General features: G+C 44.9%; 2 long non-coding RNA genes across 3 annotated transcripts in view; both read left to right on the top strand.

The window, feature by feature from the left end:
- The window catches only part of LOC121816690 (uncharacterized), a 91,716-nt gene that overhangs the window by 53,236 nt on the left and 13,748 nt on the right, over positions 1 to 24,732 (top strand). The window lies entirely within an intron of this gene.
- On the top strand, positions 14,471 to 24,413 carry LOC132657873 (uncharacterized). Its single transcript, XR_009596631.1, has 3 exons — positions 14,471 to 14,611; positions 19,392 to 19,437; positions 21,009 to 24,413. It is a non-coding gene; the product is annotated as an uncharacterized LOC132657873 (long non-coding RNA).

Raw genomic sequence — 24,732 nt, 5'->3', positions numbered from 1 at the left:
ATCAAGAGGCTCTTTATTTCCTCTTCATTTTCTGCCATAAAGGTGGTGTCATCTGCATATCTGAGGTTATTGATATTTCTCCTGGCAATCTTGATTCCAGCTTGTGCTTCTTCCAGCCCAGGGTTCCTCATGATGTACTCTGCATATAAGTTAAATAAGCAGGTGACAATATATAGCCTTAACACAGTCCTTTTCCTATTTGGATTCAAAGGAGAATAATAATATTGAATTTGTATAAAATTTTAAATAAAATTATGTCAAATATTTTACTGTTGAATATGAGTTGGCATCCACTAACATATCTTTCTATATCTAATTTTAAACTTAAATGGAGACATGAAATTTCTGATTAAGATTTTTAGTTATTTCTTCAAATGATGACTGTCAAGAATAATCACCATTGATGAGAAAATTCATTCATACAAACTTGTGATAAAATAATTAAAAACAACTTTATAATGGCTCAAAAATTTACAGCAGTTGAAATTATGTTTGAAGACTATAAGCTTTTGCTCTTCTTCTATTGATTAATTCAGTGCTGCAATTTCTTGTGATAAAGCATTGGATTTAGCATCCATTGAATCTCTTGGATTTGCATATACTGAAATAATGATGATTCATTATTCACATGCATTCTTAGAGCAGTCACCCTGCAGTCAGCCTGGGTGTAACTAAAAAAAACTCAGCTGCTGAAAAAGATAAGAAGCAGCCCATATACAGAGAGTAACCATTGTCCTGATTTGTCCTGAAGGGCTCTGACTTACATCTTCCAACTTGACATGACTATTCATAGCGCCTCCTTTCACTCAAAAAAAAAAAAAAAAAAATTTGCATCAGTTTGTCAGTTTGGTGTTGATACACATAACGTGGATGAATCTCAAAAACATCCTGTGTGAAAAAAGCCAGACACCAGTAAAGTACATGCTGTATGATTGATTTCATTTATTTGAAATTCTAGAACAGGCACAACAAATTTGTAATGATGGAAAGCAGATGAATAGTTGTCTGGGGCAACAGGGTGGTGCAGGGGAGTGGGTGATGACTGCAAAGGGGTACATAGGAACTTCCGCTGCAAGGGCAAGGTTTTCTATCTTGATTGCGGCAGTGATCACCCTGGTAGATCACCCACACATACATTTGTCAAAACACATAGTTTTGTATAATATATTTAAAATGGATGTATTTTATTGTGTATAAATGATACCTCATTAAAGTTTAATTTAAAAAAATAAGATGGGGACTTCCTTGGTGGTCCAGTGGCTAAGGCTTGGAGCTCCCAGTGCAAGGGACCTGGGTTCAATCCTTGGTCAGGGAACTAGATCCCACATGCCACAACTAAGAGATGTCACGTGCTGCAACTAAGATCCAGCATGGCCAAATAAATAAGTAAAAATAAAGTAAAATAAAATAAAACAAAGAAAGTGTATTAGTTTGGTCAAGACTATCCGGTTTCTGTTCAGGGCTGCCACCTGATGCTGTGCCCACCAGGAACTCCCTCACCTGCCCCATCGCCACCCCTTGGTGGGCATGTGGTCTCTGGGCATGCGGGACACAGTTCTTCTGAGCCACAGAGGGCAGCAGCACTCACTACAGCTGGTGGCCCGGAGACACATGCTGGTAGCGGGGGGGGCCCCCTCTGCTGACTGGGGGAAGATCATTGTCCTTGCTGCTGAAGGGGTCTTCTTGGGGGAGGGGCAGCCCTCCAAGGAGCTGTAGGCCAGGCTCTCCCCAGGAGTGACCAGCTCACGTGGTTTAGCTGCCAATGCACCCCAGGGCTGTGGGCATCACACCATTTTGCTGCACCTCCTCGGTCCCCTGGAGGCATGCCTAGTAGAAAGCTCTGGCTTAGGGAGGGTGCCTATGCCAGTCCCTAAGCCTTAACCATGAGGCTGGAGTCAGAAACAGGGAGGACCTTCTGTAAAGGAAATGAACCAACTCCCGTGTCTTGGCCCCAGGAAGTAGGGGAAGATGAGAGCGGGAAGGAGAGAGTGAGAGCTGTCAGATACATGGGTCTTAAATCCCCTTTCTGAACTTCGGTCTAGAATGGGTGTCAGGCATACTTTTCTCTAAAGGGCTAGAGAGTAAGTTTTAGGCTTCCAGGTAGTCCTAGCTCTGTTGCACCCACTAAACTCTGCATTGTAATTTGAAAGCAGCCATACAGAAGTGAATGACTGAAGTTGCATCAACACAACTTGATTTATGGATGCTGAAATTTGAACTCACGTAATTTTCATGTGTCACAAAATATGATTTTTCTTTTGATTTTTTTCCCCAACCATTTAAAAATGGAAAAAACATTCTTAGCTCACAGGCCTTACTTACAAAACAAGTGGTGGGCTGGATTTGGCTGGCTGGGCACAACTTGCCAACTACTGATCTAGAGAGGTGTGTTTAGTATGGGAATACTGAGGGTACATGGAGAAGGAAATGGCAACCCACTCCTGTGTTCTTGCCTGGAGAATCCCAAGGACAGAGGAGCCTGGGGGACTACAGGCCATAGGGTCACAAAGAGTTGGACACGACTGAGGTGACTTAGCATGCACTGGAGGTGCAGGGTTTCTGGAAAGGGATGGCTCTTTGATTTCTGGGTTTGACACGGTTAAAGAGGCCGTGACCTTTAGCATTACCAAGACATTCTTAGTTCCTGTTTGATTTGCACACAGAAGTTCTCTCAGCCCCTGAGGAACTTTCTGAGTACAACCCCAATTCAGAATATGCAAATATATTGTTAAACTTTTGGTCATTTGGTTTTGACTTTCAAGTAAGTTTTTAGAAAGCATTTGGCATGACATGATTAAAATTATAAAAGAGGGCCATGCTGCTGCTGCTGCTGCTAAGTCGCTTCAGTCGTGTCCGACTCTGTGTAACCCCATAGACAGCAGCCCACCAGGCTCCCCTGTCCCTGGGATTCTCCAGGCAAGAACACTGGAGTGGGTTGCCATTTCCTTCTCCAATGCATGAATGTGAAAAGTGAAAATGAAGTCTCTCAGTTGTGTCTGACTCTTCACGACCCCATGGACTGCAGCCGACCAGGCTCCTCCATCCATGGGATTTTCCAGGCAAGAGTACTGGAGTGGGTTGCCATTGCCTTCCCCAAGAGGGCCATGCTGCTGCTGCTAAGTAGCTTCAGTCGTGTCTGACTCTGTGCAGCCCCATAGATGGCAGCCCAGCAGGCTCCCCCGTCCCTGGGATTCTCCAGGCAAGAATACTGGAATGGGTTGCCATGTCCTTCTCCAATGCATGAAAGTGAAAATTGAAAATGAAAATTGAAAGTGAAGTTGCTCAGTCGTGTCCGACTCTTAGGGACCCCACTGCAGCCTACCAGGCTCCTCTGTCCATGGGATTTTCCAGGCAAGAGTACTGGAGTGGGGTGCCATTGCCTTCTCCGAAGAGGGCCATAAATTGACATAAAAATGTGTGGGGAACCAAAGGTTATGAATAACCAAATTCTGTGTTTTGAGATCTATAAAAAGGTGTGTGTGAGGTGGCTACCTGAATAAATTCCAGGGTGGGGGCCTCTTCAGGTACCATTATAGGGAGCTAATTCGACGTGTAGCATCAAGGTGCACTGTAATCGCTGCGCCTGGCACCCAGCACAGGCAGGCCAGGGAAGCGGTGTTCTGAGCGGAAGGGCCAGATTAGTCAGGGCCTGTTTGCGCATGCGTGATGCCTAACGCCGGCATGCCTTAGGGCAGCCTGTATGCACAGGTGTCCCTCAGCCAACTGTGTTTTCTGCTTTCTGTCTCCCTCCTTCCTGGGCCCCAGGCCTCACTCTCATTCTGCAGCACTGGATCCTTTCTTTCCTTATTCCCTTTCCTTCCTCCTTGTCACAGGCAGTCGTTTGGTTTTGCTCTTAGTTTTGCGTTTTTTTGCTTTTCTTTTTTTGCTGACATCAGGAGTTGGTGTCCCAGGTTGGCACTGTGGCAAAGATTTTGGCCCTCCCACTCTGTCCCTGGTGGGTCAGGGGGAGGTTTTTCCTGCACCCACTGTTTGTGAATTGAGTGAGGGAAAATGGCAGTCTGACTCAGGAATCACAAGCTAAACAGCATCCCTGGCTACCTCACTCACTCTTCAGTTGGAAGCCAGCCTAAAAAGTCCTGCTCCCAGGACGGTGTGGTCATCAGAGGACTGGCTGCCCTGACTTCTCTGTTCTCTTCCCTTAGCCCCTCTGCTCTTCCTGTCATTAGCTATCTTTCCTGTGTAGTCAGTAGATTATAACTGTGGGTCCTTAGACCCGCCTCCCCACAGGGGCTGGGCAGGGCTGTGTATATCCCCCTAGGACCTAAACCAGGGCCAGGCCCAGAGTGGGCCTTGATGATATTTGTTGGCTAGAATTGAATCAGCACTTCACTAGCAGGATCTGTCCAGTCTGGCTGGAATCTGGGAGCTTTAGCCAGCGCCTGCTGCCTGTCCTCAAGGGACCTTAGTCACTGAGGATGCCTGTGGGTCACTTACTCCAAAACAGTCTGTTGTGTTGACTAACAGGGCATCCTGGGGCGAGGCAGGTTGGGGACCTTGGAGGGTGGGGGGATGCAGACGAGAACAAGGTCAGGGCTCCAGAAAGGAACTTTGGTAGGAACTTTGCCATGGGGTAGGAGCACAGAGAGCAGAAGCAGAGAGCCGGGGAGTGAGATCCTAGCCCCGGCCTTGGTCCTGGTTTTCCTGCTGGGGCCCTGCCCTGCTGGAAAGAGAAGTTGGCAGCCTCTCCCAGGGAGAACCAGGACTCATAGGCGGCAGTGTGAGTGCTCCGGCAGCGTCCCCTGGTGACCCAGTCCCTCACCTCCACTGGGGTCTGACAAGAGAGAGTTTCAGCTCTCAGGTTTCCTCTGCTGAGGGCTCTGGGGGATAACTGCTGTGGGAAAGGGCAATTTTGGCTGGCAAGAAAGGGATTTCTGTGAGGCCCACTATTTTGTGGATTGGGTGGAGGCACCTGGGAGGCGTTGGAAGCTTGGTGGGTGGAACCTGTAGCTTGGGCCTCTGTGGCCTTACTTGGACCTCACTGGCCTGAGTTATGGCTTCTGCTTTTATCTTTAACATGCTTGTTCTTTCCTCCACAAAGGATGATAAAAGGAGAACTTCTAGCATCCTTCTCTGTTTAGACACTGACAAGAAGCTCACAGTCTAGAGCATGGAGGGGGATGTAAGATTTAATAAGAAACTGCATAAAATGAAGAGGTGGGGCTCAGGAGGGGTGCCCAACTCTGCCTGGGGGTGGGGCTTATGGGGACACCTTCCCAGTGCAAATGGTGCTTTTGCAGAAGTGGGTGGGGAGGCAGGAGGATGGTAATTCAAGCAGAGGGAACAGCATTTGCCAAGGCGTGGATGTGAGAGAGTTCAAGCTGTCATCCATCCCTTCAGGCAGTCAGGAAGCTTTGCCACAGTGCTTGGGAGGGGAATTCAGGATATTCTTTTAAGAACTCCCAAGGGGCCCACCATGAAGGGTATGGTCAGCATTTGGGTGGTGCCTGAAAGCATTAAATACTGCTGGCTTCCACTAAAGCCTCCAGCTGCCAGCCCTGGGTGTGCAGTCTATTCTTCCTGTCTAGGGGCATCAGCACTCCCCCTGCTCCTTCACCTCCTCTCAGCCCCAACTGCAGTCCCTAGAGAAAGCCTTGAATTATGAGAAGGAGGCTCAAAACAAGGCCCCTGTGTTTGATGGCTGTGATAGTGGCCGCCGCCAGGGTTAGATTCTGTGTGTCTGGTGGGTACAGACCAGCCCAAAGGAATGTGGGAGCCAGTTCCTACTTTTTATATTAATTTTTATTTTATATTGTAGCATGGTTGATTTATAATGTTGGTTAGTTTCAGGTAAGTGATTCAGTTATACGCACACACATATCCATCTTTTTCAGATTCTTTTCCAACATAGGTTATTACAGAATATTGACTAGAGTTCCCTGTGCTATACAGTAGGTGCTTGTTGATTATCTAGTTTATGATAATAGTGTGTATATGTTATTTCCAAACTCCCAGCTTATTCCTCCCCCCATCTCGCCCCTTCGGTAACCGTGTTTGCGTTCTATGTCTGTGATCTGTCTCCATCTTGTAAATAGGTTCATTTGCATCATCTTTTTAGATTCCACGTGTAAGTGATATCATAAGATATTTATCTTTTTCTGTCTGACTTACTTCGCTTAGTATGACACTCTCTAGGTCCATCCATGTGCTGCAAAATGGCATTTCATTCCTTCCAGCTTCCACTTAACACCTGTGTCTGCTTTGATCTCACAACTTCTAAGACAGCAGTGTGCTCCCCAGTATGTCTCTTGGGAATCCTGGCCCCCAGGATTAGGTGTTGGAGGAGCTTAAACTCAAGAATCACCTTCTCTTCCAGGCACAGATGATTTGGGGATGTTGGCTCCCATGTTGGCAAAGTGGAGATCAAACTTATTGAAGTTTGAGAAGCTTTAAAGAATGTTAATAGCTGACAGCAGAGCTCTTGTCCTGGACGTCTCAAATTGGAACACGGAATGCTGTACCGAGGCTAAGCTGAGTTAGGATAAATATGGACCATCTTCCTGGAGCATCAGTTTGATGTGAATTATTTGCGGGGAATACCACTCCCATTTGTGTTTATTAAAACAAACATACATATAGGAGTAGAATGCAAAATTTATATAAACGTTTAAGGGAATAGGGAGCCCTGATAGAAATCTTGAGTTTAGAAGCATTCTCAGGCTCTCCTCCGAGACCTTTGAGATTTGCATTCTTTCCTCTGCTCGGAGCGTTGCCACTCTCTCTACATTTTACAAATGATAACAGTAGGTCCTGAGAGAGGTGGGTTGGTGACTTGCCTAAGTGATGCCATAGACTGCAAGGTGGGGAGGTGACTGGAACCCACATGGTTGGACTCTGCATTTAGAATGTTGTCTACACGCAAAAGTGAATCCAAGGCACCATGTTTTAGGATTTTGGTTTCAGTCGTGCCACGGAAATAACTAAATCCTTCCTGTCAGAGTAGTCTTTGAGCATGTAGGAGGGAAGGTAGGGGCAGTGGAAAGAGTCAGAAACTGAAAGTCAAGAGACTGAACTTTATTCTTGAGCAGTTCATTCAGTAATTAAGTTCTGTGACTTGAGGCAAATTGCTCAACTTCCCTGTGCTTGGCCTTCCTTATCTGTAAAATGGAATGGCTACATAAGATACTAACAACCTAGTCTTCTAGGAAGTGGGACACTGCTTGCCTTCCCAGACTCTCCACACCTGCAGCTGGGCCCTTCCTGGCCATTCTAGAGTCTCCGAGGGAGGGGTGGCTTGCAGCTCAGTTGGCCGCCCTGCGTGACAGTGAGCAAGGAATGCTGCAAAGGGGCCTGGACAGGGGTCTAGAATATCAGCCTTTTACAGGATTACTCCGCTTTTGTTGGGGATCCTCTGGCTACAAGGTTGAGGTCAGAGCCACTCAAGGTGTCCTTGTAAGGGGTGCTTGTGTGAGGATGCACTGGACCATCTCACAGCCTGGGGGAAGAAGGACTGCCTGACCCTGGCCTGAACCTGGCACCCAAATCTGTCCCTATATCCCGGGGCAGCAGCATCATTCATCTTCACTGCTTTCTCTCTCCTCTCATCTTGACCGGCTCCCTCTGCTTGTGCACAGCCAACTTGGCCGCCAGCCCAGCAAGGGTGCTGCCCACAGCTCCTCAGGCCGCTACAGAGAGCTATAGAGAGCTGCTGGCTGGGGAGGGTGATAAGAGCCTCGCCAATCAGTATGTGAGTCTTATTCACCTTTCCTGCTTTCAGCTCAGTGCCTCACCTTTACCGTCCCCAAGTTAAGGATCTCTTATCCTTGAGTTTCTCAGGATCAATTTCTGCAGCGACTAAACCATTCCCCAGCATGATAGCTTCCTGGCAGGGTAGGATTAGGGAAGGGCTCTGGGAGAGCCAACTCTTCCTTACAAAGACTTTCTCCCTATTTTCAGCCCGCTTCTCACCTTGGCTCAAGTTCGTGAGCCTTGCTGGGGTTCGCTGATTGGAATCAGCTTGCTTCTTGTTGGCATCCCCACCCCTCCTTCGCAGGCACTTTGGTTTCAGTTTTCCCTGCTTTGCTTAGTCGACATTATCCAGCCTCTTGCCTCTTCTAAGGATTTGCTAACTTCTCGTGTCCTCTCTCACCTTCACGCCATTCTCTTTGCTTTTGTGGGACTCATCCATTTTTAGTTCAATGGGTGTCAGGAGGGAATGGAGATACACATTGTTTAAACCCTTCCACGCTTAAGGGGAAGTCCTGGTCACCATTTAAGACATTCTTTCATCTCCGACAGTCCTTTGAAACTCTTCTTGTCAAGGACACACACTATTTTCACATTGCCAGGTCTAAAGGTCACCTCGCTGCCCTCAGCGATAATGTCTCTCAGCAGTATTCCACATACATTTTCATTGCAGTATAATTGCTTTACAATGCTGTGTGATTCTCTGCTATGTAACAACACGCATTAGCGATCTGTGTATATATCGCCCCTCCCTCTGGAGCCTCCCTGCCCTCCCCCCACGGTCCCACCCCTCTAGGTCATCACACAGCGCCCAGCTGAGTCCCCTGTGCTATACCGCGGCTTCCTGCTAGCCAGCTGCTTTACACACGGCGGCGCATATATGTCAGGGCTACTTCCTCATTGAGGTCCCCCTCTCTGTCCTCACCTGTGTCCATAAGTCTGTCCTCTACATCTGCGTCTCTATTCCTGTCCTGCAAATAGGCTCATCAACGCCATTTTTCTAGATTCTATATTTATGCATTAATAAACCATATTTTTCTCATTCTGACCTACTTCACTCTGTATGACAGGCAGCATTCCATGCACTTGACCCTCCCTTCTTCTTGAACAATTGACTTCTTTTGACCTTCGTGGTGACCCCTTCTTCTGATTTGTCCACTTCATACACTTGCTGCCTTCACTCTCTTTTGCTAATTCTTCCCCTTCTGAGAATCCCCACTGGACACTTTTCTTGACCCTCTTCTGTTTACCTGTACACTTTCCCTGGTGAATCTGATCTAGTTCTGGAGCTTTTAATGCCTCCTAAAAGGCAGTAACCCTCACATATCCATCTCCAGGGCTGATGTCTCTGAACTTCAACTTATTGGACCTCTCTATTTGGATACCTAACAAGCAAAACTAGAAGTCCTGATTTTCCCTTCAACCTGTTCCTTCCTGGTGTTCTAAATGGCATGCCCACACATCCAGTTGTTCAAGACCAAAGCCCAAGGTCATGCTTCACTGTATTCTTTCCTCTCTGCTCCAGTTCACTTTATCAGCAAGCCCTGCCAGTGCTTTCACAATGTACTGTTATGTCCACTTCTTTCCAATTCCACTGCAACTACCCCATGAAGGCACCATCATGTATTGCTTGGACTACGCCAATTACCTCCTGATTGATTTATCTGCTGTCACCATGACTCCACATCCCTTGAGCCACCTTCCACACTGTACCCAAAATGATTCCATTAAAAATGTCTATCAGGCCCCAATTCACCTAAAGCAGGCATCAGGAAATGATGGCCTGCTGGCTAAATCTGTCCTGCCACGGGTTTTTATATGAACCCTAAGGGCTGGATCATGGAAAAAGCAAGAGAGTTCCAGAAAAACATCTATTTCTGCTTTAATGACTATACCAAAGCCTTTGACTGTGTGGATCACAATAAACTTTGGAAAATTCTGAAAGAGATGGGAATACCAGACCACCTGACCTGCCTCTTGAGAAATCTGTATGCAGGTCAGGAAGCAACAGTTAGAACTGGACATGGAACAACAGACAGGTTCCAAATAGGAAAAGGAGTACATCAAGGCTGTATATTGTCCCCCTGCCTATTTAACTTATATGCAGAGTACATCATGAGAAACGCTGGGCTGGAAGAAACACAAGCTGGAATCAAGATTGCTGGGAGAAATACCAATAACCTCAGATATGCAGATGACACCACCTTTATGGCAGAAAGTGAAGAGGAGCTAAAAAGGCTCTTGATGAAAGTGAAAGAGGAGAGTGAAAAACTTGGCTTAAAGCTCAGAAAACGAAGATCATGGCATCCGGTCCCATCACTTCATGGGAAATAGATGGGGAAACAGTGGAAACAGTGTCAGACTTTATTTTGGGGGGCTCCAAAATCACTGCAGATGGTGACTGCAGCCATGAAATTAAAAGACGCTTACTCCTTGGAAGAAAAGTTATGAGCAACCTAGATAGCATATTCAAAAGCAGAGACATTACTTTGCCAACTAAGGTCCGTCTAGTCAAGGTTATGGTTTTTCCAGTAGTCATGTATGGATGTGAGAGTTGGACTGTGAAGAAGGCTGAGCACTGAAGAATTGATACTTTTGAACTGTGATGTTGGAGAAGACTCTTGAGAGTCCCTTGGACTGCAAGGAGATCCAACCAGTCCATCCTGAAGGAGATGAACCCTGGGATTTCTTTGGAAGGAATGATGCTAAAGCTGAAGCTCCAGTACTTTGGCCACCTCATGCAAAGAGTTGACTCACTGGAAAAGACTCTGATGCTGGGAGGGATTGGGGGCAGGAGGAGAAGGGGACGACCGAGGATGAGATGGCTGGATGGCGTCACGGACTCGATGGACATGAGTCTGAGTGAACTCTGGGAGTTGGTGATAGACAGGGAAGCCTGGCGTGCTGCGATTCATGGAGTCACAAAGAGTTGGACACGACTGAGCGACTGAACTGAACTGAACTGAAGGGTTCGATCCTTGGGTCAGGAAGATCTCCTGGAGGAGGTCATGGCAACCTATTCCAGTATTCTCACCTGAGAAATCCCATGGACAGAGGAGCCTGGCGGGCTACAGCCCATGGGGTCACAAAGAGTCGGACATGACTGAAGCGATTTAGCACACACAAGCCAAGAATAGTGCTAACGTCTAGCAAAAAAATCAAAAGAATAATAATATTTCAATCACATGAAAGTTATTGCTGTTATTGTTCAGTTGCCCAGTCATATCTGACTCTTTGCAACCACATGGACTGCAGCACGCCAAATGAAAATTATATGAAATTCAAATTTTAGTGCTTATAAATAAAGTTGTATTGGAACACAGCTATAGGCAGTCACTTATGTATTGTTATGGCTGCTTTTGCACTATAAGGACAGAGTTGTGAGGTTATGATAGAGCCCTTATGGTCTCAAAGCCTCGAATATTTACTATCTGGATCTTTACAGAAAAAGTTTACTAACCCCTGACCTAATCACAAATAGAATTTAATGCTATGACCATTTACAATTTGGTGATGGGAGTATTTGCACAGCATTTGTTTTCCTTGTGAGAATCAAGGAGTTATTTAAAGTATTTGTTTTTTGGGAGAAATTCTTTGGATTGGGCTTCAGTTCAGTTCAGTCGCTCAGTTGTGTCCAACTCTTTGAGACTCCATGAATCGCAGTACGCCAGGCCTCCCTGTCCATCACTAACTCCCGGAGTTCACTCAAACTCATGTCCATCCAGTCGGTGATGCCATCCAGCCATCTCATCCTTGGTCGTCCCCTTCTCCTCCTGCCCCCAATCCCTCCCAGCATCAGAGTCTTTTCCAATGAGTCAACTCTTCGCATGAGGTGGGTTTCAGCTTTAGCATCATTCCTTCCAAAGAACACCCAGGACTGATCTCCTTTAGAATGGACTGGTTGGATCTCCTTGCAGTCCAGGGGACTCTCAAGAGCCTTCTCTGACACCACAGTTCAAAAGCATCAGTTCTTCGGCACTCAGCTTTCTTCACAGTCCAACTCTCACATCCATACATGACCACTGGAAAAACCATAGCCTTGACTAGATGGACCTTTGTTGGCAAAGTAATGTCTCTGCTTTTGAATATGCTGTCTAGGTTGGTCATAACTTTCCTTCCAAGAAGTAAGCGTCTTTTAATTTCATGGCTGCAATCACCATCTGCAGTGATTTTGGAGCACAAAAAAATAAAGGCTGACACTGTTTCTAAATCTACAATAATTCTAAATAAAGAAGAAGAAAACAATTATTTTATCTTGTTTGAAGTCTAAGAGTGAAGATGCACTGATTATCAGAAGTTATTTAAAGATTCAGTCAAAACAAGACTTGCTAATGGATTAGAATGAATAATTTCCTCACCTGACTTGTAAACATGTTCTTAATGGAGAAATCAGCTGTGCCTTAGCGAATAAAATATGGAAGGGCGTTTGTACTAAAAAATATCTATCCAGATTATGCCACTCTCTTGTTTAAGATTCTCCAGTGATTTCTTTTTGCATTTAAAATAAAACCCAAGAGTTTTACCATGGTCTCACCTCTTCTAGAAACTCCTTCTACCACCCTCCCTTGTTTCATATGCTTCAACCACTTTGGCCTTTCTGTTGTTCTCTCATTTCTGCCTCAGACCTTTGCATTGCTCTTCCTTTTGTCTAGAATGTTCCTTGCAGCCATAACTCCTTCTCATTCATGGGTAAGCTCATATTTACCTCTTCAGAGAGGTTTTCCTAGTCTATTCTATCTAGAGTAGGCAGCTCTTCTCTCAAATGACTCACCAGTGCTGCTAAGTCGCTTCAGTTGTGTCCGACTCTGTGCAGCCCCAAAGACGGCAGCCCACCAGTCTCTCCTGTCCCTGGGATTCTCCAGGCAAGAACATTGAAGTGGGTTTCATTTCCTTCTCCAATGCATGAAAGTGAAAAGTGAAAGTGAAGTTGCTCAGTCATGTCAGACTCTTGGCGACCCCATGGGCTGCAGCCTACCAGGCTCCTCCGTCCATGGGATTTTCCAGGCAAGAGTACTGGAGTGGGGTGCCATTGCCTTCTCTGAAATGACTTCCTAGAACATCACTTTGTTTTGTTTGCATATGAAAAAATTCATAGCAAGTGTCATTATCTAAAGTGATCGTCTTTGTTTATTTGCATATCATTTAAATCTTCCACCAAAAAATTAGCTCTGAAAGGAAGGGCCCTTGTCGGTCTTGTTCATTTTTTTTGTATCTCCACTTACCACAGTGCTTGACATACAGGAGATGCTGGATAAGCATCTGTGCAATAGATGAATGAGTGACCACGTAAGTCAAAGGGGCTAGCGACAGGGGCAGATCCCAGAGAAGGGGATGTAGATAGAGCAGGCACCTCTAAATGTGTCTCTTGAACTTTTACTTCCTTTCCTCATTAGAGGCCAGAGTATTACATGAAGGCTGGCACCACCCCAAGCAGTGCAGTTGTCCCTTGTGATGTTCTGTGACTTTCCATGCAGCTTTCTTTCACAGCTCTTTGTGGGTAGTTTTCCACGTGGTCAGTCAGCTCCATCAAGTGTAGGATGTGGAATGGCTGCAGTGGTCCTGAGGATATCCGAGGGAAGGTGCGGTGTGTTATCTGTACCTGCAAACAATTCCCAGCACTTCTTGGTGTAGGAGAGTCCAGGAGTGACATACAGGATGTTCCTCTGTGGCTCTTTTTAAAGGAAATGGTTCAAAGAAACTCATTTTTGCCTCCACATTAAAACTGGAACCTGGGAACTTCTTTGGTGGACCAGTGGTTAAGACTTTGCCTTCCAGTACAGGGGTACCGGTTTGATTCCTGGCCAGGGAGCTAAGATCCCACATGCCTTGTGGCCCAAAACCCAAAAATCATAAAACAGAAGCAATACTGTAACAAGTTCAATAAAGATTTTTTAAAATGGTCCACATGGAAAGAATCTTAAACAAACTGGAATCTGTGGTCTTCAGTTCCAAGGAGACACGGTGACACAAATTCTCCCTGGGAGTTTTGGCAGGAGTCCTGGAAATGACCACTTAGCAGTTTCCTTTGATTTGTGTTGCTGTGTGGTTATTGAAGTTCTTGATTTGGAGGAAGAAAACAAACAACCCTAACCCTAACCCTAATAGCGACAAATATATTTATTAAAAAAACAGCGAGAGATAAAATGTTCACCTTTGAAGAAGGCAAAACGGGAAGCTGGGCCCCTGAGCACGTTTCCTTTGGGAGCGACTTGAGGTTCTAGGGGGTCGCAGCGCTGCTGAAGAATTTTCTCAAAATGAGGAAAGTGGTGGGCCAAGCTTTTGGAAACTCTGCCTTCTGTTCTGCTGCCCACAACCCAGGGCAGGCTCTACCCCGAGGTGAGCTAGGGAGCAGCAGCTCCTGAGGGGGTTTTGCAGAGCTCTCCCACCCCCTCCTCCCCTGCCTGTATTCCTGGGACTGTGGCTGCACTCCTTCAGGCCTCGGGGAAGAAGGATGCTCAGTCAACTTGCAAGACTGGACCTCTCCTAGCAACACATTCCTAATGACCTAGTAGCTCAGCTGCTGGGAGTTTCCTTGGTCATATCTCAGCGATCTGCGTGCTTGTTTCTTGGGCCTCTTTATGTCTGTCTGACCTAGTTTTTAGTCTGGACTTTGCTTCTTAATTAACCCACGTGCTTGTGTAACAAGCGGCACACCCACATGGGGATGAGGCCTATTCAGGCCTTGTTCTCTTACGCTCTGGCTTATTATATGAGTTTCTAAGGGTGAGGGTGGGGTAGGTGGGGAGAGCTGTTACTGGATCTGCTTAATCTGGAACCAGGGTCAAAGCAGTGACTGCCTGTCGGAAGCCACCAGGCCAAGGTGTCTTTCTATCATGGCAGGTGTCTTATCACCACACCCAGAGAGGGGCTTCCCTTGGAACTCTAGAAAGACAATGACAGCAAAAAGGTGAGTCTAGAAGGACCGAGCTGATGCCTGGCAATGAGAACTGTACCAGTGGACTGAAGTGAATGTATGTACGCAGGAAACCACACAGAAGGTGAAGAGTTGTTCAGGTGTTGATGCTAATTCCTCTTCATTAGGGGTGGTGACAGTGGCAGGCAGCCGTGGCTGAGGACTCACCTCTGTCCCGATTCTGTCAGGATCCTCGCCTTTTGTTGTCTTACCCTGGCTTTAGTTCTTAATCCTCTTCTTTGTCTCAAGCTGTCTGCACACCGCATTATCTACGCTGAAATGATTTACTTTCTTAAAATGGGGTTCAGTATTAAGAGAGGGAAATTTTGAGTCTTTCCACCAGCAGTTGCTCAAAGTTCACAGTAAAGGAGCAAGTCTTCAGCGACTATGTGTTTGAAGAGGTTTAATTTCACGCAGTGCCTCTGGTTCTGCATGAACTCCTTAAAATACCAGGAACAGCCTTTGGGTCAGGGTGTCAGTATGACATTTAAACAGGCTCTAATCTATAATCCCCCCAAAATGAAAACACTAATTCGAAAAGATATGGGTACCCCAATGTTCAGAGCAGCATCATTCACAGCAGCCAAGGTATGGAAGCAACCTGAGTGTCCATCAACAGATGAACGGATAAAGAAGATATGGCTATATATGCAATTGAATATAACAAAGGATGAAATCTTGCCGCTTGCAACAACGTGGATAGATTTGGAGGGTATTTGATTAGTGCAATAAGTCAGATAGAGAAAGACAAATGCTGTGTGATTTGACATATATTTGGAACCTAAGAAAGAAAAACTAGTGACTAGAACAGTAAAGAACTCGCAGGTATAGAGGACAAACAAGTGGTTAGCAAGGGGGAGAGGGAAGGGGAAGGAGCAGTACAGGTGTAGAGGATAAGAGGCACAAACTATTATGTACAAAATAAATAAGCTACAAGGATATACTGTATACCACAGAAATATAGGAGAAGGCAATGGCAACCCACTCCAGTACTCTTGCCTGGAAGATCCCATGGATGGAGGAGCCTGGTAGACTGCAATCCACGGGGTCGCACAGAGTCAGACACGACTGAGCAACTTAGCAGTAGCAGCAGCAACAGGAAATATAACCAATATTTTATAATAACTATAAATGTAATGTAGCCTTTGAAAATTTGCGTCACTGTGCTGTTCATCTGAAACTTATAACGTGTTGTGTATCAACTGTGCTGCAGTTAAAAACAAACAAGCAAACCTGGCCCCAGTGCTGTCTGCTTTACAGCTTTGCTTCTGAACCTCTCCTGACCAGGTGGCGCTAGTGGTAAAGAACCCGCCTGCCAGTGAAGGAGACGCAGAGATGTGGGTTTCACCCCTGGGTCAGGAAGATCCCCTGGAGAAGGAAATGGTGACCCACTCCAGTATTCTCGCGCAGGAAATTTCATGGACAGAGGAGCCTTGTGGGTTATACTCTATGGGGTTGCAAAGGGCCAGACACAACTGAGCATGCGTGCGTACACTCTCCTGGCAGCTCTGCAGGCTGTGTTCTGGCTTGCTCTTGATCCTTCTTGTTCTCAACCTGACATTTTTCATCTTCGACCTCACTTTACTTTTTTTTCCTGTATTAGAGTGTAATTGCTTTACAGTGTTGAGTTGGTTTCTGCTGTACAACAAAGTGTACCAGCTATATTCACCTTATCTTTTGTACCTGTGCATATTGCTGGCTCTACTCTGCCTACTGCCACCTGGCTGAAATTGCTCGTTCCAGCCTTGCTTCCAAGTGAGTGAGAGTCTCTAAGTTGTGTCTAACTCTTTATGATCCCCATGAACTGTAGCCCACCAGGTTCCTCTGCCCGTGGAATTCTCCAGGCAAGAATACTGGAGTGGGTTGCCATTTCTTTCGCCATCGGATCTTCCCAACCCAAGGATCAAACCCAGGTCTTCTGTGTTGAAGGCAGATTCTTTTTTTTTTTAATTGGAGGCTAACTACTTTACAATATTGTAGTGGTTCTTCCATACATTGACATGAATCAGCCATGGGTATACCTGTGTGCCCCATCCTGAACCCCCCTCCCACTTCCCTTCCCATCCCATCCCTCAGGGTTGTCCCAGTGCACCAGCCCTGAGCGCCCTGTCTCATGCATTGAACCTGGACTGGTCATCTATTTCACATATGGTGATGGACAGGGAGGCCTGGTGTGCTGAGACTCATGGGGTCACAAAGAGTCGGACATGACTGAGTGACTGAACTGAATATACATGTTTCAATTCTATTCTATCAAATCATCCAACCGTTGCTTTCTCCCACAGAGTCCAAAAGTCTGTTCCTTACATCTGTCTCTCTTTTGCTGTCTTGCATATAGGGTCATTATTGCTATCTTTCTAAATTCCATATATATGCGTTGAAGATCCCCTGGAGAAGGAAATGGAAACCCACTCCAGTACCCTTGCCTGGAAAATTCCAGGGACAGAGAAGCCTGGTAGGCTACAGTCCATGGGGTCACAAAGAGTTAGAGACGACTGAGCGACTTCACTCACTCATACTGCATTGGTGTTTTTCTTTCTGACTTACTTCACTCTGTATAATAGGCTCCTGTTTCATCCACCTCAGTAGAACTGATTCAAATATGTTCTTTTTAATGGCTGAGTGATATTCCATTGTGTATATGTACCACAGCTTTCTTATCCATTCATCTGCCAACGAACATCTAGGTTGCTTCCCGTCTGAACCATCAGGGAAGCCCAGTCTTGCTTCCAAAGTTCCCCAGTTTGGATCCCTCTGGGGAGCTTCTGCCATTCTCTCTAGTCGAAGAGCAGGATCTAGATGCATCTGAGTGTCTCTTCCAGCTTCCATCTGTGCCTCACACTGGGCCAGGCCATGACCACAGACTCTTGATCAGGGTGGATGCTGACTGCCAAAAGCGCCTTACTGCCCAGTCATTGATTTTCCACCCTCTGGATTCCTACCATTAAGCATCTTCCAGTTGGGGGTGGGGGTTGGTTTTTAACCATTTCATGACCACATACATGGACTACAAATTTACATTGTACTTCTGAGGGCATCCTTCTGATAATTAATAATTAATAGTTCTCACATTTGTCCAGTAACATATAGTCAAAAGAGAACTTTAGTATATTCACACATATTGTCTCATGTCCATACTTTCATTTTCTTTTGCCAGAACTACATTGACATATCATAAAGTCCATATACATTTGTTTCTTCTGTTCTTTCTATGGTTTGAAAGCTCATTTCCTTTAAGAATTGAATAATATTCCATTGTCTGAATGTACCACGTCTTATTTGTCGAGTAGCCTTCTGAAGGACATCTTGGTTGCTTCCAGTTTGGGGCAGTTATGAATAAATCTGCTATAAACATCTGTGTAGACATAAGTTTTCAACTCATGTGGGAAAATACCAAGAAGCATAATTACTGAGTGGTGTGGTAAGAGTGTGGTTAATTTTGTAAGAATTTTCAAACTGTCTTCCAAAGTGGCTATGCCATTTTGCATTTTCATCAGCAATGACTTGGAGTTTCTATGGCTCCACAGCCTCATCAGCATTTAGTGTTGTCAATATTCTGAATTTTTAACATGCATGTGGCAGTATCTCATTGTTGTTTTAATTGGATTTCCCTAATGACATATAGGGGCTTCCCTAGTGGCTCAGACGGTAAAAGCGTCTGCCTGCAGTGCGGGAGACCCAGGTTCAATCCCTGAGTTGGGAAGATCCCCTGGAGAAGGAAATGGCAACCCACTCCAGTACTCTTGCCTGGAAAATTCCATGGACTAAGGAGCCTCGTAGACTGCAGTCCATGGGGTCACAAAGAGTCAGACACGACTGGATCACTTCACTTCACTTCACTTCAATGACATATAGAGGAGAGTGAAAAAGTTGGCTTAAAGCTCAACATTCAGAAAACGAAGATCATGGCATCTGGTCCTATCCCTTCATGGGAAATAGATGGAGAAACAGCGGAAACAGTGTCAGACTTTTTTTTTGCAGGGGGGGCCAGATATGTATCCTCGGGCCAGTCAGGTTGAAGGGACGTATATTACAGGCACAGCCACTGGGGCCCCTCGCCTTTGTATAAGGGGTGTTCTCAGAGAAAGGGAATCAGTGTGAACCAGTTAGTCACCCAAAGGGTGTCTGCTGCAAGCACATAGTTCTATCAGTCAAAAGGTCCTGGCACTCAAAAGTGGGTCACTGAAGCACATTATTAAGGGGATTAAGAGGGAAGAGCTTAGGGAAAGCAGCCAGATATGTTAGAGTATCTTGGGGCTGTGATAGCAGGGAGCTGTTCTGTGCCAAGCCTGAAGAGGAAGGAGGAAGTAGTGGTTTATGAAGCCTGTGGAGAAAACTGTAAAGGAGAAAGCTGGCTGAAAAGCAGCTGTGGTTTGGGGGAGAGGGTCACAACCAACTTTCAGAAACCCAGCAGTGTGGAATCTAAGGAAATAAATACCAAGTTTCCACTTTCCTCTCACCTGCCCATTTCTTGGACACAATCAGAAGCCAGAGAGCAATGGAGTCCCTTGACAGGATTCTTAGAGGCCAGCCTCCCGGGACTCCAGCCTCTCTGCACTCCTCTACTCTTCAGTGTAGAGAAGAGTGGAGAGTGGATGTGGAGAGGCAAATAGATGGCAGCCAACACGATAAAAATACAAATTTCAGCGCACGGACAATGACTGTCAGGTTTGGAGGAGGTAGTGACTGGTTTAGGTTCACACAGTTAACTGAGACTCAGAGTTAGGGTTTGAACTCAGTCTGACTGCAGAACCTATGCTTTTTTCTCTCTCAGGTGAAAATGCTGAATTCAAACACTGGACAGACCACACATAGCTCAGGTGAGGACTTTTTCTCTATAGACTCCTTGCAACATCACCTCTTAGCTGTAGCAGCAGGAAGAGCCCATGGTCCCTCAGAGTCCTTCTTCCTGGGCTCTGCGGGGCCATGTGGCTTGGAATATCAGAGGCAGTCAAGGTAGAGTCCAGGCTTCCTGACACCATACAGGCAGCTCCACTCTCCTGGGGGTAGGTGTGTGATCAAGATTTAAATTGCACTCCAATTAAGTCTCTCCTTGGGGGACCATTCTCACACTTGGACCTTGCACTTGTGAGAGCTAATGCCCATTCCTCTCACATAAATAGGCCCATTAGTGGCTTATCTGTCTGGCCTTACACTTTCCTGCTGCTACATGGGATGCCCCAGACAAACACATTTCCAATCAGGCATGCGGAAGAAAATATCATTAATGGCAATAATATTCATTCTATGGTTTTATTTCCTTTCCCATTAGTTTCTAACTCTTTAACCTATTTAATAAGAGCTAATACCTCTGATGTAGATGATTTCATATCATATCAGATCACCAGGGATTCCCTGGTGGCTCAGATGGTAGAAAGAGTCTGCTGCAATGCAGGATACCTGGGTTCAGTCCCTAGGTTGGGAGGATCCCCTGGAGAAGGAAATGGCAACCCATTCCAGTGTTCTTGCTTGGAAAATCCCGTGGATGGAGGAGCCTGGTGGGCTACAGTCCATGGGGTGGCAAAGAGTCGGACATGACTGAGTGACTTCATTTTCACTTTCCTGATATACTTCCATGTGCTAGGCACCGCCCTGTTTTTAAATACATGGGTTGTCTCATTTCATCTTGACAATAAGCCAAGGAGCTAGCTAGATACTACTTAAACCCCACTTGAAGATGAGCAACTGAACTTATAGGAGTGAAGTATGGAGCCATAGCAATAGAATTATTATTAAGTAGATCCAAGATATGAACCCAGACAGCCTGGCTCCAGAGCCCACAGCCCTTAGCCATGATGATACCTCTTCCTGCTCCGGATGGCCTGTATTCATAAAACAGTGATTTCTAACTATCCTTGCGCCACTTTAGAGGGGAAACTTCAATTTATGTAGAGAATAGGGGTAGGTAGGGTGCAGACTGCTAGGGATCATCAAATATCAATGTGCTCCTGTAAGCTTTCCATCTGCACTGCAGTAGAGCTGGAGACATATAACTAAGTCTGGCCCCTTCCATATGTGGAGGAGTGATATATACCTTTTTCAAGCCAGGCCAGAACCTCTCTGCACTCTGGGTCACTCTCTCTTTCCTGTCTATGGTTCTAGAATTGAAGAGCTCTGAGATGGCTAAATTGCCATTTGTAAGGAACTTGTTACTGCATGGGGAGGGCAATGTAGAAGAGTTTCCTGACCTGCATTGGACAGTGATATAAGTGAGAAATAAACCTTTGTCAGATTAGACCATTTAGAGTTTTGGGTTTATTTATTATTGTAGTATAGCTTATTGTACTTTAACATACATTTCATACTGATACAGATATTGGTACCTCTAAGTAGGGCAAAGGAGTACGTCAAGGCTGTCTATTGTCACCCTGCTTATTTAACTTATATGCAGAGTACATCATGAGGAACTCTGGGCTGGAAGAAGCACAAGCTGGAATCAAGATTGCCGGGAGAAATATCAATAACCTCAGATATGCAGATGACACCACCCTTATGGCAGAAAGTGAAGAGGAACAATAGAGCCTCTTGATGAAAGTGAAAGAGGAGAGTGAAAAAGTTGGCTTTAAGCTCAACATTCAGAAAACTAAGATCTTGGCATCTGGTCCCATAACTTCATGGCAAATAGATGGGGTAACAGTGGAAACAGTATCAGACTATTTATTTGGGCTCCAAAATCACTGCAGATGGTGACTGTAGCCACGAAATTAAAAGACGCTTACTCCTTGGAAGGAAAGTTATGATCAACCTAGATAGCATATTCAAAAGCAGAGACATTACTTTGCCAACAAAGGTCCGTCTAGTCAAGGCTACGGGTTTTCCAGTAGTCATGTATGGATGTGAGAGTTGGACTGTGAAGAAAGCTGAGCGCTGGAGAATTGATGCTTTTGAACTGTGGTGTTGGAGAAGACTCTTGAGAGTCCCTTGGACTGCAAGGAGATCCAACCAATCCATTCTAAAGGAGATCAGTCCTGGGTGTTCTTTGGAAGGAATGATGCTAAAGCTGAAACTCCAGTACTTTGGCCACTTCATGTGAAGAGTTGACTCATTGGAAAAGACTCTGATGCTGGGAGGGATTGGGGGCAGGAGGAGAAGGGGACGACCGAGGATGAGATGGCTGGATGGCATCACCGACTCGATGGACGTGAGTCTGAGTAAACTCCAGGAGATGGTGATGGACAGGGAGGCCTGGCGTGCTGCAATTCATGGGATCGCAAAGAGTCGGACACGACTGAGCAACTGAACTGAACTGAACTGAACTGACTGAAGTAGGGCACGGCTCTAACAGCTTAACACTCTAGTGGTATACTGAGCAGGAAACTAATGTTGAAGGCTAGAAATATCTTAACACTGTAGTGCTGAAACATTATTAACTGATCTAACTTGGGGGGCATAACCCATATTTATTAACTTCACTTTTGTAGATAATAAATGGTATAAATTTATACCATTTATTATCTAGGAGAAGGGATTGAAAAACAGAACATTAGTAGTGTATGTTGGCTACTTCTGGCTGCAGTTGTCAAGGTACTACAAGGAAAAGATGAACTCAGAATAGAATTGGCCAGACTGGAGGAATAAATAAAAATCCAACAGACAATCAAACACCCATGACCCAACTATATGCTGTCTACAAGAGACATGTGTTAGCTTCAAAGACAGAAATAGGTTGAAAGTAAAACATATACACCCCTAGACAGCTGTCAGAGAGAAATGAAAACATACATCCACACAAGAACTTCTACACAAATATTCATGGCAGCATTATTCATAAGAGCCCCAAAGTGGAAACAGTCCACATGTTCATAGACAAATGAATAAACAAAATATAGTATATCTTCACAATAGAATATTATTCAGCCATAAAAAGAAATGAAGTACTGATTTATATTACAAAGTAATTGAACCCTGAAAAATTATGCTAATTGGAAGAAACCTGACACAGAAGATCGCATATTCCGTTTATATGAAATATCTAGGATAAGAAAATGTACAGAGTCAGAAAACGGATGAATCTAGGGCATAGAGGAATGGGAAACGGGGAATGACTGCTAATGATTGCAAGGTTTTTTGGGAGGTGATGAAAGTATTCTGAAATGAGACAGGGGTGATGGCTGCACGGCTGTGTAGGTATACCGAAAAAACACTAAATTGTACTTCTTAAAAGGGTGAATATCGTGGTATAAAAATTTACATCTTTTAATTTAAATTTAAAAGCACAAGATTGATGGCTTTGTTAATTAAATTAAATGCAATAGACAAAGTCCAGGATACTGAGGCCTGCAGAGTTAGAAAAGCTGACTGCTTTTGGTTCCCAAATAGTAAGAGATGGGAATTTAAAGGTTTTTGCATGACAAAGGCCCAAGAAAATATCTCGGTTGAAAGTGAATCATGGAAAATATCTGATGAAATGTGGGTTCTTTTGTGCCAGCTAGCTTCACCAGCTAGCTTTAAGTAAATCACTCTCACACTGAGAGTATGTGGGGGCAAGAAGGCAAAAGAATAAAGTAAACATGAAAACTATGTCTTACAAATGGAACACTGAGGGTGAATATTGGCAAATAGAATGGTCTGGGTGCAAATAGGTCAGAAACTAAGCAAATTTTTGAGGAAGCTGTGTTGTCAAAGAAACCACAGGTGTGTGTAAAAAGTTTGAGTTCTTCAGTTAAGCCATAAACAGTTAAGCCTTCTGGGAGGAAGTTGCACAGCCCCTAAGAGAGCTTTCTCCCCAGTTCTCTCTTTAGATATGGACAAAGAGAATAAGGGTCCAAGAGGAAGCCCCTCCCAGGGTAGTGCCAAGGATTGCAAAGAACAGGAGAGGAGAGATCCTGCTCAGGCTAGGCAGTAATTCTAAAGGCTGCCCGCTGGTACTTCAGCAGTGTAATACCAGTGTATTCAGCAGAGTCACACCAGTGTAGCTGTGGGACAGAGACCACTGTGGGTCTCTCATTCTCCCCTTTCTGAAGGGGAATGTTAATTGAAGTTATCCTATTCCTGTTCCATCACTGCATATTTGTATGTTGGCATGGGTATGGGTCAGCTAACCCAAGTAGTTCAGTGTTAAAGAATCTACCTGCCAAAGCAGGAGATGCAAGATGCCTGGAAGATCCCCTGGAGTAGGAGATGGCAACCCTCTCAAAAGTATTCTTGCCTGGGAAATTCCATGGACACAGAAGCCTAGTGGGCTACAGTCCATGGGGTTGCAAAGAGTCAAATACAACTGAGCAACAGTATCACAGACACGGGTGTGGGATGGACAACCTGCCCTTTTAGTGCACAGTCTAAAAGCAGTCACGTGTTCCCAGCAGAGAGGACTATGAAACACAATGACAGATTGGATTTTGGGTTGTTTCCCATGAAGAGCAATTATTGCACTTGTGAAAGAAGGAAACAAAAGGAATATCCAATGACCAGAAAAGCACACTGTGGTGGAGACGGTTATCGTTTACCGCATAGGCTTGCCATTGCTCCTTTAAATTTTTCAGCCTGTGACGTTGGCTAATAATTTTTCTTTCTTGTAATATCTTTCTGGTATCAAAGTATCGAGTTTTTGCAAGGCTTACTAAATGAGTTGGGATGTTTCTCCTCTGCTATTCTCTGGATTCATCTGTTTAGATTGGTATTATTTATACCTTAAATTTTTGTGATTCCATTTGGGCTTGCAGTTTCCTTTGTGGAAGAGTTTTAACATCAGATTCAATTTCTTTGGTAGATATACAACTATTGGTATTTTCTATTCTTGTGGCTATGTTGATAAATTATTTTCAACAAAATTAAATATTTCACCTAAAAGTTTCAATTTATTGACATAAATATGTGCATGTAGAATGCCAATTTAGTGGCATTGAATTGTTTATGATACTCTCTCATTATTCTTTTAAAATATGTAAGGTCTGTTGTGATGTTTCATTGTTTTTATATCTGATTTTGGTATTTGTATTCTCTCTCTCTCTCTCATTTTTTCCCTTCTCTATATCTGCCTTGCCAGGCATTTATTAATTGCATTAACCTATTCAAAGAATGGAGAAGGCGATGGCACCCCACTCCAGTACTCTTGCCTGGCAAATCCCATGGACAGAGGAGCCTGGTAGGCTGCAGTCCATGGGGTCACAAAGAGT

Source organism: Ovis aries, chromosome 15 (assembly GCF_016772045.2).
Source record: "Ovis aries strain OAR_USU_Benz2616 breed Rambouillet chromosome 15, ARS-UI_Ramb_v3.0, whole genome shotgun sequence".
Lineage (NCBI taxonomy): Eukaryota > Metazoa > Chordata > Mammalia > Artiodactyla > Bovidae > Ovis > Ovis aries.
The sequence above is the reverse complement of the archived record's forward strand: the minus strand, read 5'-3'. Positions and strand labels throughout refer to the sequence as shown.